Source organism: Megascapheus bottae, chromosome 2 (genome assembly GCF_031878675.1).
Source record: "Megascapheus bottae isolate mThoBot1 chromosome 2, mThoBot2.hap1, whole genome shotgun sequence".
NCBI classification, from domain to species: domain Eukaryota; kingdom Metazoa; phylum Chordata; class Mammalia; order Rodentia; family Geomyidae; genus Megascapheus; species Megascapheus bottae.
In genome coordinates, this window is record NC_143510.1 from 85829267 (window position 1) to 85847058 (window position 17792).

Below are 17792 nucleotides of genomic sequence, written 5' to 3' on the forward strand. Positions count from 1 at the left end.
AGAGAAATAACATAGTACATTAAGCACAGCAATCCCATAAGCTAAACCTCTTGTTTCCATATCCTGGAGTTCATTTCATTTAAATTATCCTATATGACCGTATATGCATAGTTTTTGAGCTATTGTGCTCCTCTGCTAAGAGAGTCTGAAATGTGTTGTATTGCTTTTTAAAATTATCTTTAAGTACTTGTAGACAGGAGTCTCAATTCAACCTGTCAATTTATGATCAGCATCACCCTTCCATTATTCTTCATATTTCTTCCAACTCCATCCATCCCTTCAAGTTAGTTGGTTCCATTTTCATATGTACATTGACTATTGTATCCACGTTTGCCCACTATTCCTTTCTCCATTTGTCTGCTTTCTTTCTCGTTGACCTCCCCACTGAAAAACCATGTTTCAGCTTCCTAGTATTCATTTTGTTAATCCATAAGTTAATTGTTCAAAGGAGTTACACCACTGAAATCTTCCCCTGCATATACCATACTTTAGTCAACTTGTTTGTGGCCCTGTGTATATTTTCATATGTGTTTACAGTTTAGCTCTAGCTTCCACATATGAGAGAAAACATGCACCCTTTGTCTCTCTGAGTTTGATTTCACTTAATATAATATTTTACAGATCTAACAATTTCCTGAAAATAGTATAATATTATTTTTCCTGATGGATGAGTAAAATTCTATTGTATATATACCACATTTTCTTGATCCATGCATCTATTGTAGGGTATCTGGTCTGTTTCCATAGCTTTTCTGTGGTAGGTAGTGTAGCTGGGAACATGGGTGATGGTACCACTTCAAAGAAGAGATTTGAGCATCTGTAGATTTTGTTATCTGAGGGAGGCCTTGCAGCAGTCCCCATAGTGGCTGAGGGACAACTGCACTCTCTTTGTTGCAACTAAAGATGATCTTACAACACAGTTTTGGTCAACAAGACAGCAGTAGAATATGCTAGGCTAGCCGAGGTAGCTCCCGCCTGTAATCCTAGCTACTCAGGAGGCTGAGATCTGAGGATCAAGGTTGAAAGCCAGCCCGGGCACAAAAGGACCTGAGACTCTTATCTCCAATTAACCTCTAGATAATGGGTAGTAGGGCTTGGCTCAAGGGTAGGGCAGTAGCCTTCAGTTGAAGAGCTCAGGGACAGCACCCATGCTAGTTCAAGCCCCATGACTCACAAAAAACAAACAAACAAACAAAAACGAATCTCCAATTAATCACCAGAAAACTGAAAGGGATAGAGTGGTAGCCTAAAAAAAAGTGTACTGCTAAATACAGAAGAAACTTGAAATAGCATAAAGCTACATTCTATTTGGAATTTTCAAAGACCCACGGCATTTGGATATTGTGTTGTGTGTATGTGTACATGTGGGAAATTCAACAATGTCAATATAAATATAAATATAAATCCACACAACTGAAGGCAAAAGATGAGCTTGGCTATAAGCCAAATGTATAGAAGGTATTTTTTCTATTAATTTATTTTAGGACCTTTTTTAAAATTGTATTTTCTGAGTCATTCTTCTCTGGGCACAACTCAAATTGCAAAATTTCCAAACAATAAAGAGAACTACTTTCCTGTTAATAGAGGTGAGGAAGGAAGGAAGCAAATTTACTGCCAGTAAAAAGGAGGGGCTGGAAATTAACTTGACAACATCAGGACCAAAGAAAATGATCTCTGAAGGCAAATGCAACTTGACTTCCTTTTAACAGCTGAAAACTAATTTTGTCTAAGGCTTGAGAGTGAACAAAATGTTTTCATGTCCCTTATCTTATTTGATCCTCACAACAACCTGACAAGGAAGGCATTATTAATATCCTTGTTTGACAGAGCAAAGAGTGATGGAATCTGCTCAAGGTTAGGTGTCCTAAGTAAGTGGTAGAACTTGGATTCAAAAATGAGATTCTTTCCATGATTCTAGAACTGCCTCAAATAATAAAGAAAACGAGTCAGGCCACCAGTTGCTATTATTTGAAGCCAAGGGTGGGTAATTAGAAATTGGATGCTAGGAAGTAACTCCAAAAGGGACCTACCTGTGCACACACACACAAACACACACACACATACAGTGAAGGGACACACACATAAAGTAAAAAGGCATAAGTATATATAATATATATCGGTCATGTATAATACATAATATTTATACTATTTTATATGTGAGAATGTAGCTAATAGCTACAAAAAGAACCAGCCATTCTTCACACAATAAGTTTATTTCTCTTCTTCAAGGTGTAAATATTCCTGGCCACATGTCCATCCCGAGTGGCATTCATCTGAGTGGTAATTTAGTGATTAAGGGTCCTTGCACTCTATGTTGCCACTGTCTTCAACATCTGCTATGGAAGGGAGTGCCGGCAGAGAGCATGAAGTCACCATACACTTAACTAGCCACCTTGGAGGCTATCCAAGGAGGTGGATATCATGTTTGCTCTCATTCCATTGGTCAGAACAAGTCACCTGACCCCACCTAGATGAAACTAAGGCTGGAAAATGTCTTTCAATGAGCTGCTTGCTTTCTAGACTCAAGGCAAAGTAATAGGAAGGCAGTGAGAATCTATCATCATCTGTCTCTGTGGTAGTCTGAAAAACAAGTCGAAATGGGGCTCTTCTCATCATGAAAAACTGAGAGGCCTACAAAACTTGTTTCTTGCTGTGGAGAATCTAGAAAGAAGCCATTTTGTACGAAGGGTATTTACCGAATTGGGGAAGAATTGTACCATGGACATTGGCTCAAGGAAATAGAATTGGTTAGAGCTAGGGAAATGTTTCAGGAAGACTGAAACATTTGGTTAGCCACCCCACTCTGTGACAGGCTCTTCCCCCCCCCCCCCTGAGGTGGGGAAGTATTGGGGCTTAATTCAGAGCCTCAGAGCCTGAGCACTGTCCTTTTTGCCAGTCGTGGGGCTTGAATTCAGGGCTTGAGCACTGTCCTTGGACTTTTCTCAAGGCTAGAGCTCTACCTTTGAGCCACAGCACCACTTCCAGCTTTTTTCTAGATATGTGGTGCCGAGGGATTGAACCCCGGTCTCTGTGCATGCTAGGCAAGCACTCTACCACTAGGCCAAATTCCCCGCCCCACTGAGCTTCTTTTGCTCAAGGCTAGCACTCTACCACTTGAACCATAGTACTACTTCTGGAATTTTCTGTTTATATAGCACTGAGGAATTGAACCAAGGGCTTCATGCATGCTAGGCAAGCATTCTACCACTAAACCACATTCCTAGTCCTCCATGAAACGCTTAACTCCAATAAACTGCTCATCCAAACTACTATTTGAAGCTGCCATTTGCTTCTACATGTACCTTTTCTTTTTATGAATCCATTAGCATTATATGTTTAACTCCAAGCAATAGGTCTGTTCTCTGTATAAACAAAATACTTCATTTTTTCCTATTCTTAGAATTTTTTAAATCAGCCTTTGAGATTTTGGGCTTTAGCCTCCTAGACTTTATTCTCCCAGAGCTCTACTCATCCTGGCACATCCATTCTTGATTATGTATCCCTCTTATTCATGCCCTTTGAAAAATCTGATCTCATCAGCACAGTACCCCAGTCACATGGCCCTCATGATCGCTCCCTGGATCTTCTAAAAGAAGAAATTGCTAACAAGGCAAGTGAAAGATTCATCCAATGTTTTGCTTCTTGCAGAATGAGAACTCCATCAGATATCAAAAAAGCTGAATTAGGAAGAATCCAGTCAGTACAGGAGGTAAGAAATTTGTCCAGAGAATTTTTTTTTCAGAGAAGTCCAGATGCACTGATTTTTGAAGTTAACTGTTCTTTGCCTAATTCTTTTTTCCCCTCCAGATTCTGTTAGAAGTCTATATTTCATTACCTGTTTCTATCCTAGTATTATGCTGAGTCATCTCTCTTCCTTAATTCTCTCAGCTCTGCCAGGAAGATTTGTCTGATTTCCAGTTCCTTCTAGCCTACACTTCTTTGATCTTGCCTATCTGAGAAGCAACTTTCTTCTGGCCTTGTGTGGTACAGAACACACTCTTCCCTTTCATCTTCCTCTTCCTTTTCTTTTCCAGAGAGCAGTGTGGTACAAGAGTAAGCAATGGATTCTTAAGTGAGGTAGAACTATGCTTCAATCCCAGCTCTGCTGCTCTGCTGGCTGAGTGACCTTGGAAAAGTGACTTACCTAAACCCTTTACTCATGTACAACATGGACGTAACAAAGATTCCCAGCTCAGAGGCCTATTTAGAGCAAACATATGCTAGGCACCAGTGGCTCACACCTGTTTTCTGTAATCCTAGCTACTCAGGAGACTGAGATCTGAAGATCACAGTTCAAACCCAGCCCGGGTAGGAAAGTCTGTGAGACTCTTATCTTCAATTAAACTCCCAAAATGCTGCAAGTAGAGCTGTAGCTTAAGTGGTAGGCAGCCTTGAACAAAAATGCCCAGGACAAACACACACACACACGAACAGGAGCATGAATGTATATGATTCAAGACATATTGACTTTTTTTTTTGTCGGTTGTGGTTCTTGAACTCTGGGCTTCAGCATTGCCACTGAGCTCTTCAGCTCAAGGCTACAGCCCTACCTCTGGAGCCTCGGGGCCACCTGCGTTTTTTGTTTTTGTTTTTGTTTTTCTTTCCTAGCGGTTAATTGGTGTCAAGAGTCTCATGGACTTTAGTTTTAGTTTTAGGGCTGGCTTTGAAACTCAGTCCTCAGATCTTAGCCTCCTAAGTAGCTAAGATTACAGGCATGAGCCACTGTGCCTGGCTATATATTGGCTGTTCTTGTTATAATCTTCTGTACATTACCCACATGCCAAGATTCTAGATTTGATCTATTATTCTAAAGTGAAGCTGAGATCTTCTATGTTCCTTCTAAGAGACTAAAACTGTACTGTTACTGCCTTTTATTTTTTGAGGTACTGAAATATGGGCTTAAGGTTGCTTTTTGTTTTTCTTTATGTTTGGTAGGTAGGTACTGCACCAATTGAACCATGACTTCAGCTCATTTAGCTCTGGTTATTTTTGAGATCGTCTTGGCCATAGTTGCGCAAAGACTAGCAAAACCTTATAAAAACAAAACCTAAAGAGACTTTGCTCTTTATTCTCTGAGGATAAAACCTCAAATCTCAGAGGCTGATTTTAGAAAGTACTTACAACAATAAAAATATTGTTTTGCAGACTTGCTGCTTGGCATTAAAACACACAATGTTAACCACTGGATAAAAAGAAAACACAACAAATGCAAGTAGTTTGGAATTTGGAAAGTGAAAGTGACAATAATATTTTGCAATGCAACTAAGAATAAGAATAGAGCTATGATTCTCCTATTAATACTTCTGTAGTAGCTGGGATGACAGGAGCCTATGCCTTTTTGGTTGAGATGGTGTCTCCCCAATTTTTTTTAATCCCCACATCATTTGATCCTGCAATCCTCCTGACTTTGGCCTCCTGCACAGATCGGATGGAAGGCATGTCCTATTACACCCAGCTTCCTACTCCTCATCCATTCAATGCTCACTGAGACCTTCCATTTGTTCCAGTTATTGTTCTAAATAGAGCAGAGCCACTAACAATAATATACAAAATCAGATTCAGACATTATTCGTGGAGTACCTTATAAGCACCAGATATAATGGCAGACAATAGATTTTCTACCAAAAAAATTAATGCCAGTCATGGAATCAGAAACAGGGAGTAAATAACTTTGTTTTGTGCAAGGGCTGTAGACAACTGTCAAACAACTTTATTTTTTATTCTGGTTTGACTTCCAATTTATTCTCCTCATAGGCCAGCACAGGTGATGTTTTTCTGGCTAGTTACCAAATGCAACCATCGGCACCTAACATTTCAACGACAAGGAATCATTTCAAACTTATCCATTTTTAGTTTTCTTTTGCCTATCAGAAGACAGCATTTGCTTCAAATAACTATAATATAAAAAGACTTTTTTTCTAATGGTCATTTGTTTGGTGATAAAATTGCACATTTGTTCAGGTTATATTTACTCTCCGATTCTGTTCTTAAGAACTGCACCAGCTTTCTTCCTTCTCCATAGGGATCTGGCCCAATTTTCTGTTTCTATGGACACTGAGATTTGCATTTAAGCTCTTTATGTGGAAATTGTCACCTGCTTGATATATCTAGGCACTGCCACCTTCAATTGTTTCTCCTCTCATTTAAACTCTTCCCTTTATCTATTCCAGGATGTCACCTCTTTATTCTCCCCCTTTGAAGTGTTATTTAAGGCTGACAATTTGGGGGTGCAAAGACTTCTCAAAGTCATTTACTTGTTTCCTGTTTGGGATGTTCTTGGCTGCAAGTAATAAGATATGTGAAATGACTTAGACAATAGGTGTGCACTTTTTCATGGACCAGTTTTGACGGGAAACAAGTTTTCTTGGGTTTGTTTCAGAGGTTCAGCAATGTCCACAAGCATCCTGGTTCCTCTTATCTTTCTGTGATGAACCTTCTGCATTTTTGTCATGTCTTCCTTCAACTTCCTAAGCAAGATACCACAGTTTGAATGACCACAGCCCCTCATCTCAGAATTCCCCAAAGAGGAAGTGGATGGGGTCAGAGAAACTTTTCTTCATGCAGAACACAGCTCCTCATGTCAGAATTCCCCAAAGAGGAAATGGATAGAGTCAGAGAAACTTTTCTTCATGCAGATTTGTCTTTTATCAAGAAGGACAAACTTTTCCTAAAGATCTCCAGCCTACATCTCCTTAATCTTACTGACCATAACCTGCAAACAAACTTACCTCCATATTTAGTAATGTTATAAGGAAAAGAATTTGCTGGGTGCTGGTAGCTCACACGTGTAATCCTAGCCAATAAAGAGGCTGAGGATGTCAGTTCAAAGTCAGCCCTGAAGGAAAGTCTGTGAGACTCTAATTTCCAGTTAACCACCAGGAAACCAGAAGTGGCATTGTTGCTCAAACTGGTAGAGCACTAGCCTTTAGCAAAAGAACTCACAGGAGTGCCCAGGCCCTGAGTTCAAGCCCCATGTTTGACAAAAAAAAACCCAAAGAAACAAAACAAAAACAAATAAAGAAAAAGGACAAGAAAAGAACTAAATCCTGAGTTTGAACTATTGTAATAAATCTGGAGAGATGAAGTATTACCACCTACAAACAACTGAACTTCTGCTACCCAAGAAGAAGTGAAAGGACTGTTAGATGGGCTTCTAGCTAGTTTCTCTCTATGTATCACAGATGAAAACCCTAAGGTTCATTGAGGTAAAGGGTTTGTTAAATACCACAGAGTGCCTACAAAGTGTTATAGCTGAGACTAGACCCTTGGTCTAACATTTTAGAATTAAGTCCACCATTCTGTGTTCTTCAAAGTAATCTTGAACCATAAAATTGCTGAGGAAGAAATGGAAGTCAGTGGGGAGCAATGTCAAGATGAATTCCTTTTCCTAGTTCCATGTCCCAGACTTACTAGATGATGAACTATGTTCAAACTTGTGAGGTGAATTCATCCATCCATCCATCCATCCATCCATCCATTCATTCAGTATTTATGATCCTCCCTCCAGTATATTAAAAATAGTGTTAGGTGAAGTTACGCACCTTTTATCTGGTGAATATAATGTAACCCTTCTATTAATCACAATAAAAAAGAAAAAAATAGTGTTAGGTGTTAAGAATATAGTTCATTTGTAAAAACTTATTTATATAATTGCCTGATCAAATATTAAGTGGAAATAATAGGAGTAAAATTGTGGAAATCATTAAAACTAAGGACAGAGATAACCTATCCTATAAAAGCAGGCTTTATTTCTCTCTTCCTAGATACATAAACTACAATTCACAGCCTCCTTTGCACTTAGGTTGGGCTGTGTACTGGCATCTGCCAGGGGGATGTAGGCATAAGTAAACATATGCCATTTGCAAGTCTAGTCATAAAACCCTTGATGCTGTTGATAGGGAACAAAATCGACTAGCCATTTTTCCTGCGTGGATTGTCAAATAGAACTACCATCTTTCTTCTTTGACTTTTCAGGGTTTAGAAAATTAACAGCTTTTACTAGATCTAAAATATGCTAGGTCATGATACATTCATTATACAGGACTCGAGGCATTCACACACAGTGAGACCAAAGGTGGATATTCTTAGGAGAGGAATGCAAAGGCATAATGCCTATGTGGACCTGATCATATAAAGTAATATTTATTGAAATGAACTCCAGGGTTTGGAAGCAGGAGGTCTTCTTTTGTTGTTTTGTTTTGTTTTTCTTTTCTTTTTGTCTTCTCAGTCTTTGGAAGGGTAAGAGGGAAATGGGGGAAAGGGTAAACAATGCAGCAGTGGTACTCACTCATAGATATGGATGGGAGGGAAAAACTGGGAAAGAGCGAGAGAAGGGGTGACATTGCCCCCAAATGTATGCATCACTTGACTTATGTAATTGTAACCCCCTTGTGCATCACTGGTATAATACTAATAATAAATAAAAGTTTAAAAAGAAAATAGTTTTAGAGATAGCCTTAAATTTTTCTCATAGTTATTTTCTACAGATTCCTTCTAATAAATGGCTTTATCTTCTTTAAAATGAAGAGATGCCTCCTTTTTAAGTCTGGAAGGAACAACTTGATCATCAAAGGTTAAAACCAAGATAATGGAGGGAGATTTTTTTTTTTTAATTTCAGTCAGATGCTAGGCGAGGTGGCTCACACCTGTAACCCTAGCTACTCTGGAGGCTGAGATCTGAGGATTGTGGTTCAAAGTCAGCCCTGGCACTAAAGACCATGAAACTCTTATCTGCAATTAACCACTAGAAAATTGGAAGTGGCACTGTGGCTCAAGGCATAGGGCAGTAGCCTTGAGCTGAATAGCTCAGGTACAGTGCCCAGACCCAGAGTTCAAGTCCCACGACAAAAAATAAATAAATAAAAATTCAGCCAGAATTTACTTCAGGGAAACCAGGTTAAAAGAGAGAGAAAGAGAAAAACATTTCTTGGCCCCATGTCGGAAATGGGAGTCCAAGAATCCTGTGGAAGGAGAATTTAAGTTCTGTACCAGGATCAGCTTTAGCTGCATTTTAAATTTCCTTCCAGTTGTAAGATTCTGTGTCCTCAAACATCCATTCAATTCCTGCCTCCTGACACCAATAACTGAGTGGGGAGAAAAAGTAGAAACAAGCAAGATAAATGAAAGCCTTTTAAACTTCTAAGCTCTTTGCTTGCAAAGCTGGGCTAGGAAACCTAGCTTCACTGGGTTATTAGAAGGATTCAATGAGATAAAAAGAGATCATATGGTTCCACGATAAGGCTTAGCACATCCCAAGAGTTAAAATGCCATTTAAGTGATTAGGTTGTAATTATTGGGAAACCGTACAGTAGACTGTTGAGAATCTGGACTTTGGAGCCAGACTGCCTACATTTAAATCCCTGCTCAGTCATTCACTTGTCACACCATTTGTATAAGTTGCTCAGTTTCTAACTGTTCTCATCTGCAAAACTGACAATAATAACACTATCTGCTTCATAAAGTTGCTGTGAGGACTGGTTTAATAGATTTAAAATACTTAGGACAATACCTGACATAAGCACTCAGAAATGTGAGCTGTTGGTATGGTGGTTTATGTTTCCTGGCTCTATTATATCTCAAACTCAGAGGAGATATCTTGACATCAAGTAACCATTATCCACATGTATTTCTTTTTTCTTTTCTTTTCTTTTTCTTTTTTGCCAGTCCTGGGCTTGAGCTCAGGGCCTGAGCACTGTCCTTGGACTTTCTCAAGGCTAGAGCTCTACCACTTGAACCTCAGTACCACTTCCAGCTTTTTTCTATGTATGTGGTACCGAGGAATCGAACCTGGGTCTTCATGCATGCTAGGCAAGCACTTTAACCACTAGGCCAAACTCCTAGCCCCTCCACATGTATTTCTAACCTTGGTTGCCACACACTGGGCCTAGTGGTAGAGTGCTTGCCTAGCATGCATGAAGCCCTGGGTTCAATTCCTTAATACCACATATATAGAAAAAGGCAAAAGTGGTGCTGTGGCTCAAGTAGTAGAGTGCTAGCCTTGAGAAAGCTCAAGAACAGTGCCCAGACCCTGAGTGCAAGTCCCAGGACTGACAAAAAAAAGAATCAGGATGCTGGTGTGTTGGCAAACTAAACACACACACACACACACACACACACACACACACACACACACACACATATGGAGTCATTCAACACTTTGTTTCATACTCCATATTCAATGTGCTATTCATTAAACAGATACATAACAAATATATGTATTGAGTGTTGGTGCTTACACACCAAACACTGTTTTAGAAACTGTGCCAGAGCAATGAAAAGGAAAAAATCAGAGAAAACCAAGGCTCAATCTCTGTCCTTTTGAAGATCAGTTTCTACTACCTGAAATAGACACAAAAAGACAAAAGCCAAAACAAACAAACTGAATACGGTGACCTAATCATATCCTGTGAGCTGTATCTTCAAAGAGCTCACACTGCTCTTCTAGCTGCCAGCAGACAGAACATGAACATTTCTGGCTTCTGTTGGATGATCCAGCCCCTTAACTAGCTGCCCTGTGTTCTATGTCTATTGTCAGCCATCAACATATGAGGATATGATTCCCTGATGGGCTCTTACTTACATCCCACCAATAGCTTTCATTCCACTGAAACAGAGACCAAAGCCTTTCCTGTTTTCTTACCCCTGCCTTCTCCTCAGTCCAGCCACACTACCTTGTTCTGCCTTTGGCGTACTTTCATGCTTCCTGTCTGCTCTGGGATAAATTTCTCCTCCTTCTTGCTTCAGTTTTCAGCTCCTTTCTAAATAACTAAACTCCCATCTTCATAGCCCCATCCCACTTTATTTTATTGCAATGTCCCAAGCATTTACATGCAAGAGGCCACAATCAGTCTTTGATTTTTTTTTTTAACCCTGGCAAATCCAGGATATACACATGGAAAGTATCCCTACTTCTCAGATGGAAAAAACCCAGAGCAGTCAGGCTGGCAAAAGAGCTGAGATATGAACCCCAGTTTTCTGATGGTTTCCCTGATTTGTCTATTATGCTGCTATACTTTTCTTCCCTTTTTTCTTTCGTGCTGATACTAGCGTTGAACTTGGGACCTCCCACTCTTGTTTAGCTTTTTTGCTCAAGGCTGGTCCTCTACCACTTGATCCACACCTTCACATCTGGCTTTTTACTGGTTAATTGGAACGAATTGTCTCATAGATTGATTTTCCTGGACTGGCTTTGTACCTCAGTCCTCAGATCTCCCGCTCCTGAGCAGCTAGGGTTACAGGCATGAGTCACCAGCAGCTGGCCTTAGAAAGCTTTTCTTTGAGATGACTTTTTTGGTGCTTGAAGGCTTTTTAATTTTCTTTCCTATCTCAGAGAGCTCATTCAGACACATCCAGTGACCCTGTCCTTGAGTCTCTGAAGCTGGAGAGCAATTGCTGCTCATTTCTGCATCCCCACCATGTCACAGCCTGGCAGTTGTTAAGCATTCAGTGTGTCTGTTTGTGCTCACCTCTATTAAAACCTGGTCAAGACTGGGAATGACCCCAGCCATTTCTGCCTCACCTCACTCCCATCTCCTAACCAACCTCCTCATGCCTTGTCGATGCCACCCTGCTAAAAGTTGTTCAGAGTTTAAATTTTTTTTGTCAGTCATGGGACTTGAACTAGGGCCTGGGCGTTGTCCCTGAGCTCTTCAGCTCAAGGCGACTGCCCTATCCCTTAAGCCACAGTGCCACTTCCTGTCTTCCAGTGGCTAATTAGAGATAAGAGTCTCATGGTCTTTAGTGCCCAGGCTGGCTTTGACCCACTATCCTCAGTTCTGAGGAGCTAACATTACAGGAGTGAGCCACTGTGCCTGGCTGATTTTTTTTCTTTAACTAACAAACATAAAAAGTAATAAGCTACAGAAGCTGGCTCTGCTGGAGCCTGTAAAGAATTTTCAGGGTGGCAGTGGGTGGGCAGCCATCTTTTGTTTATAAATTAGGTGAACTGAAAAATATGTACACACAGCATGTTCACACATGCACCCCTTTTTATACACAGAGGGAAACAAAAGCACAAGATATTTCACACGTCTCTTGCTTTGGCCACAGTATGTTGTTTTAGCATACTGAAGTGAGTGATTACTCACGCCACAGAAAATTACTATTTTGGGTTTTGCTAAAGGGTGGTTTGTTCTGCAGTACAGAAGTACAAAGAAACTAGATTTCCAAAAGGAGTATTCTTTTCCAGATAGTAGAGAGCCAGGAAGTGGAGAAGCAGGAGGGCTGGCCTGAAGGTCAGAAATCCTGAATTTATACCTCTCTTTACTCTGGATGAATTGTCTCACTGGGACTAGGTTCTACCTGCATTTCTAGTCTTTCCTAAGGTCACTGCTGGTCTATCAGATAACATTTAACAAGGATCCTTGCCTTCCACGTTTCTGTTCTGTGATCTCACTGGTGGCAACACTTGGAAACTGGGAGTTCAGACAGCAGAGTCAGAACCCAGTGAAGACTCAGCTGCCTAGAACCCTGCTTTCTTACTGTGAAACAGGGACAGCCATTACCAGCATAGCACAGCACTGTGTGAGGACTCATGAAGTACCAACTGGGTACTTGACACCTAGTATGTCAAGGGCAAGAGCTGATAAAAGAATAAAGGAATTTTCCTGGAGAATAATGTTGAGTGAGGCCTCCCTGCCTCCACCTTTACCACCTCCTGTGTCTGCTGTGGCTTGAATTCACAATGAGGGCCACCCGCGAGTCTACATGTCCAGAATTATTCTATTGATCAGGCCATGAGTATATGTGCTGAGATTCTGTACCAGGGTAAATCATTAAGAAGAATGAGGGTGGGGGGGGATGCTCCAAAAGACTAGCTAAGAGTAGATCTCTTCTACCCACTCCCCAGAAAACAGGGCCTGCAAGAGATTTCTAAAGACCCACTGCAGAAGGGAAGAGCTTTTTGGTCAGGAAAGGTGGGAATATGGAAATGGGACCTCAGAGCCTGATACTCTGAGTGGGGGTGTGGCTGTTGGATACTAGGTCTACACAGCATCCCATCCATTTCTGTGCAGTGTCTCAGTGGCATCCAAGAGACACTTAATGCTAATTCATTAGTGAACAGCCATAAAGATGGTGACCACTCAGGAGTAAAGCCACCTCCTAGCCCAGTTTTCTGGCCTCAGCAAATTTTGAACTCCTGGGTTACTGAATGGAGCAAGAGAAAGAGAGAAAGAGACAGAGATATAACATCTTTATCCCAAATTTCTGGCTCTCCAAGATGTCTGTCATTAGCCAGAAGATGACAAGGAACCTTGGAGCAGATTATATTCCTGAAATGGTGAATCTTGGCTGCTCTCTTGATCAGATTGAAAAGCACCTAGGAGATTAATAAAACACAGATCCTGGTTCTGGGTGTTTTCTGTGGAGACATTTCCAGAGAAAATGAACAGAAACGTGGAAGACTGGCCCTGAATGAGAGACTCAATCTAGGATCAGAATCTTGTTGGCCTAATTCTAAGACCAGTGTTCTTACTGCTGCAAGCTTCCCAGTGAGTCTGTGCTCCTGGGCTTACCTTGGCAGCTCCCAATGAACTCGTTTTTCCACGTCTCTCAACGTCCTCATGCTGGTAAAATGACTCCTAAAAAAATAATCGAAGCCAAGCTTTGTGATGTGTGCCAATTTCCATTGCATAAATATTCCTACCACAGTGCTTCACAACAACTAACAACGAACTCAAAAAATTCCTGAGCAGTTAACTCCTAATTTTCAAGAGCCAATGATTGCAACTCCAGCCCCTCACTGTTTTGACTCCTTAGGAGTAACAGACCTTTGATTTTGGTATTTGGAGGCTGAATACAAAGCCCAACTTATTACCATAGGCACCTTGAACCAATGTGCCAAACTGGGGCATACTAATGCCTGCGAATCATTTTCTGGGATAAGACTTGCCCCCATATGAAACCTGATGTTTCATGGTTCACAGAATGTGATATACCACACTGAACATGCAATTTCCTCTCTTACCTCTAAGTACTGGTTAGCAGACGTGTAGGTTTATTCCTAAAATGCCAGTTTTAAGCCAGTGACCAGATGACAGATGCTAAAGATATTCTTCAACAGGACATTTCTTAGACTAGGGTCTGCATGTTCGACCCCAAACTTAAAACATAATGCACGTGCACATATGCATGTGTGCACACATACGTACTATATCTTTTAGAAGAGCTTCAAACTTGTGATTGACCTGCCTCAGCCTGAGTGCTGAGATTAAGTTTTATGCCACCATGTCTGGCTTCATGGTAGTCTTAGAAACATCATCTGTGATTAAGATGAAGGTTAAGCTTCTCTTTACATGTGATGATTTGCAATCAATAGTCATCTAGCAAAATGGCTGTTTCCTGTATTATGCATACTTAGGCTGAGGCAATGCTACTTTTTCCCCTTTCTTCCTAATGCATCAGAGGTCCTGTTCTAGTCCTTTAGACTCTGGGCACCTTTGAAAACATTTGTTCTTCCACCTACTTTCCAGGGAATTAACAGATTATTTCCAGCTTCTTTTGCTTTTCTCCAAACCAGAGACAACACCTAGATCTTGCTCGGTGACATAGCACTGAGAGCAGGCTAAATGGGCAATCTGCAATCTTCCAACTGATTTCTCATGGTTCACCAGAGCAGGAGCTGCAGGAGCTGTTAACGATCTACTTCATTATCCTGCCACCTGAGCTAACATTTTTGCCTTTGGCTTATAAAGAGAGTCATTAGATTCTAAAAAATTCTCTCTGTATCCTGTTTCTAAATCTGATTTCCCCAGAATCGGGGAGAATACAAATTTCCACCAAGCTTTGTATGTAACAAGCCAGAATCTGGCAAAAACAACAAGCCCCATCACCTTGGTGCCTGGCCCTGGCCCCAAGTTCTAAGCCAGATGGACTGAGATGGGTGCACTGGGCACATGCGCGGTACTGTGCTTAATGTTTTCCATAGGAAATTAAGTAAATAGCATTCTTGTTCTTTTCCTCTTGCCCGCTCCACTCTTCACTACCCTTCATAATGAAACAGCCTAAACCCAGCTCTTTAATTCTCTCATGGGGGCAAAGTGTTTGACAACTTCATTCTCTTTTGACCTTTGGATCAAAAAGGAAAAAGCCTGTCCTCTCCTCTACTTGCTTATTCTAGAAAGTGCTTCTCACCAAGGCTATTATATTTCACTCAGGATGCAAGTTTCTTAAACAAGCTGTCCCAAAAGGCTCACTGAAAGATGCATCCTATTTTAAAAATGGCAAAAGTGGTACTTTAAAAAAAAAAAAAAGAACTTAATCTTGTTCCAAGTGGATCTGATTCTGCATTCAGCAGATTCATTGTGGTGCAGTCTAATAGCAGGTTGCTGAAGCTGTGAACATAAAATCATCCAATGAGTCAAAACGGGGGCCATGTGTTCCCCATGTGGTCATCCTCTTGTTTAATATGTGTGTTTCTGCCTCATAATGAACTCGGCAATAGAAAGATTAAGTGGAAGTGTGCAGTAGGAATTTAAACAGACTGATGAAGTGCCCTGTAGGTACAGAGCAATGGACATTGGCTTTAGAGGCCAGGAGTTCCAGAAATGCGAGAGCTGCAAGGCACAGGACTGTGAGGTAGGGGTGTACAAGACAGGTGGTGTGGACCCTCACCCTTAAAGAGTGTCATCTAGAATAGAGAATTTAGTTAGAACATGGGTGATTACTCATGGACTATGTATTCCCTGACTTCTTCCCCTGGGCCAGACCTTTGCTAAGAAGGTCAAGACACAGGGTCAAGTCGAGAATTGCTATTTCCTACTGTGAGGGGAATGTCCTTCTCCCTTTGGTAGGTATTTATTAATCACCTGCTGTATGCCAGCTGCTACTATGGATGCAACAGTGAACAAAACACCATTGGATTCTATAATCGTTTACTGGGGAGATGGAAAAGTAAAATAAGAAACAAATATAAATAAATAAATAGAGTCCAGTGTAGCATTGAGCACTTTTAGGAAAAAAGAATGGAGAAAGTGGCTCTGGTGGCTTAGCTAGCAAGCACGAGACACTGAGTACAAACTCAAATACAAACAACAATAACAGCAACAAATGTGGATAAAGTGGACTAAAAGTAATGGAGTAGTTTGGCTTCAAGGCTCAAGCCTGTAATCCTAGCTATACAAGTGGCTGAGATCTGAGGATCATGGGTTTGAAGCCAGCCAGACTGTAAACTACCAAAAAGCCAGGAGTGGAGCTGTAGCTCAAGTGGTAGAGTACTAGCCTTGAGCACAAACAAAGCTCAGGGACAGTGGCCAGGCCCAGAATTCTGGTCACAGGACTGGTACAAACATAAAATGAATGCAATAGTAGATCCTATTTTTGACAGGGTAATCAGGAATCAAGTTCTTTCTGGGAAAGAGTGGTCATTCTGGATCTCATAGACAAAGGGAACTGAAAATGCAAAGGCCCCAGAGCAGACCTTTATTTGGTTTAACATATAGAAAACATGTAGGAAAGTGTGAAAATCAAAGTCTCCTGCTCCAAGAATTCATACAAATCAAATCTACCCATGGCATTCACCTTGGTGAGAAATAAAGCAAACTCCCCTCCCCCTAGCATCTTGACCTCAAGAAGGCCTGATTTCTTATTTATTTAATTGTTGGGATAATGTATAGAGGGGTTACAGTTACATTCGTCAGGTAATAGGTGTATTACTTCTCACACATTGCTACTCCCTCTCATGTTTTTGTCCCTATTTGCTTCCCCCCACCCCTCCCAATCATCTTGTTTTCCCCCATCCCTTTCCAATTTCAAATAAACAAATAAACATATTTAATATACCAGGTAACAAAGTCAGACACAGAAACAATATGAGATTAACCAGAAGGGCAAAAAAAGAGAAGAGAAATAACAGTACATTAAGAACAACCATCACACAAGATAAAGCTCTTGTTTCCATATCCTAGAGTTCATTTCATTTAGTCTCATCCTATATGGCATTATGTACCTAGGCTTTGAGCTATTGTAATCCTCTTCTAGGACAGTCCTAGATGTGTACTAATTAATACAAATGAGGGAAACCATTGAGCCTATGTTCCTTTGAGTCTGGCTTACTTCACTATGATTTTTTCCAAGTCTTTCCATTTTCTTCCAAATGGGTCGATGCCATTCTTTCTGATGGCAGCATAGAATTCTATCGTATATACCTTCCACATCTTGATCCAGTCATCTGCTGAGGGGCATCTGGGTTGTTCCATATCTTTGCTATGATGAATAATGCTGAAGTGAGGTAGGATCTCAAAGTTGTTTTGATTTACATTTCCTTTATGGCCAGAGCATTTCTTCACGTGACATTAGGCCATTCTTATTTCCTCTTCAGGGAAGTGTCTCTTTAAGTCCTTGGCCCATCTTTTAATGGGATGATTGTTTCTTTGAAGATTTGTTTTGGAGAGATTCAATTTTTTGAGCTGTAGATATATTTTAGATATGAGCCTCTTGTCTGTTGTATGGCCAGTGAAGATCTCTCCCATTCTGTGTAGGCCCGACTTCTAACAATATGGATTCCTCTACTTTTCTTCATCTAAATCGAATTGCTCTGTGCCCTCTCATGTCTAGCTTCTTTCACTCAAGTCATTTTCTTTTTTTTTTCAAGTTATTTTCTTTTTTTTAATATTTTTATTGGAATTAATAAAAGGGTTACATGATATTTGCCAGATAGAAGGTGCATTAATTCACATACATTGATACCCTTTCACATGTCTTGGTCCCCATTACCCTCCCCCACCCCCCCCCCGCACCCCCTGTCTTGGTTTTCCCCCCTTCCCTATCCAATTTCAAATAACCAAATACAAATA

The 17792-nt window shown here is 40.7% G+C and overlaps 1 long non-coding RNA gene across 2 annotated transcripts in view; it reads left to right on the forward strand.

The window, feature by feature from the left end:
* The window catches only part of LOC150067468 (uncharacterized), a 117385-nt gene that overhangs the window by 50259 nt on the left and 49334 nt on the right, over positions 1–17792 (forward strand). Inside the window, exon 3 of one of the 2 annotated variants that reach the window (XR_016534622.1) lies at positions 3649–3709. The exons of the other annotated variant lie outside the window; for it this stretch is intronic. This is a non-coding gene — a long non-coding RNA (uncharacterized LOC150067468). The remainder of the gene's footprint in view (positions 1–3648; positions 3710–17792) is intronic. 2 annotated transcript variants of the gene reach the window in all.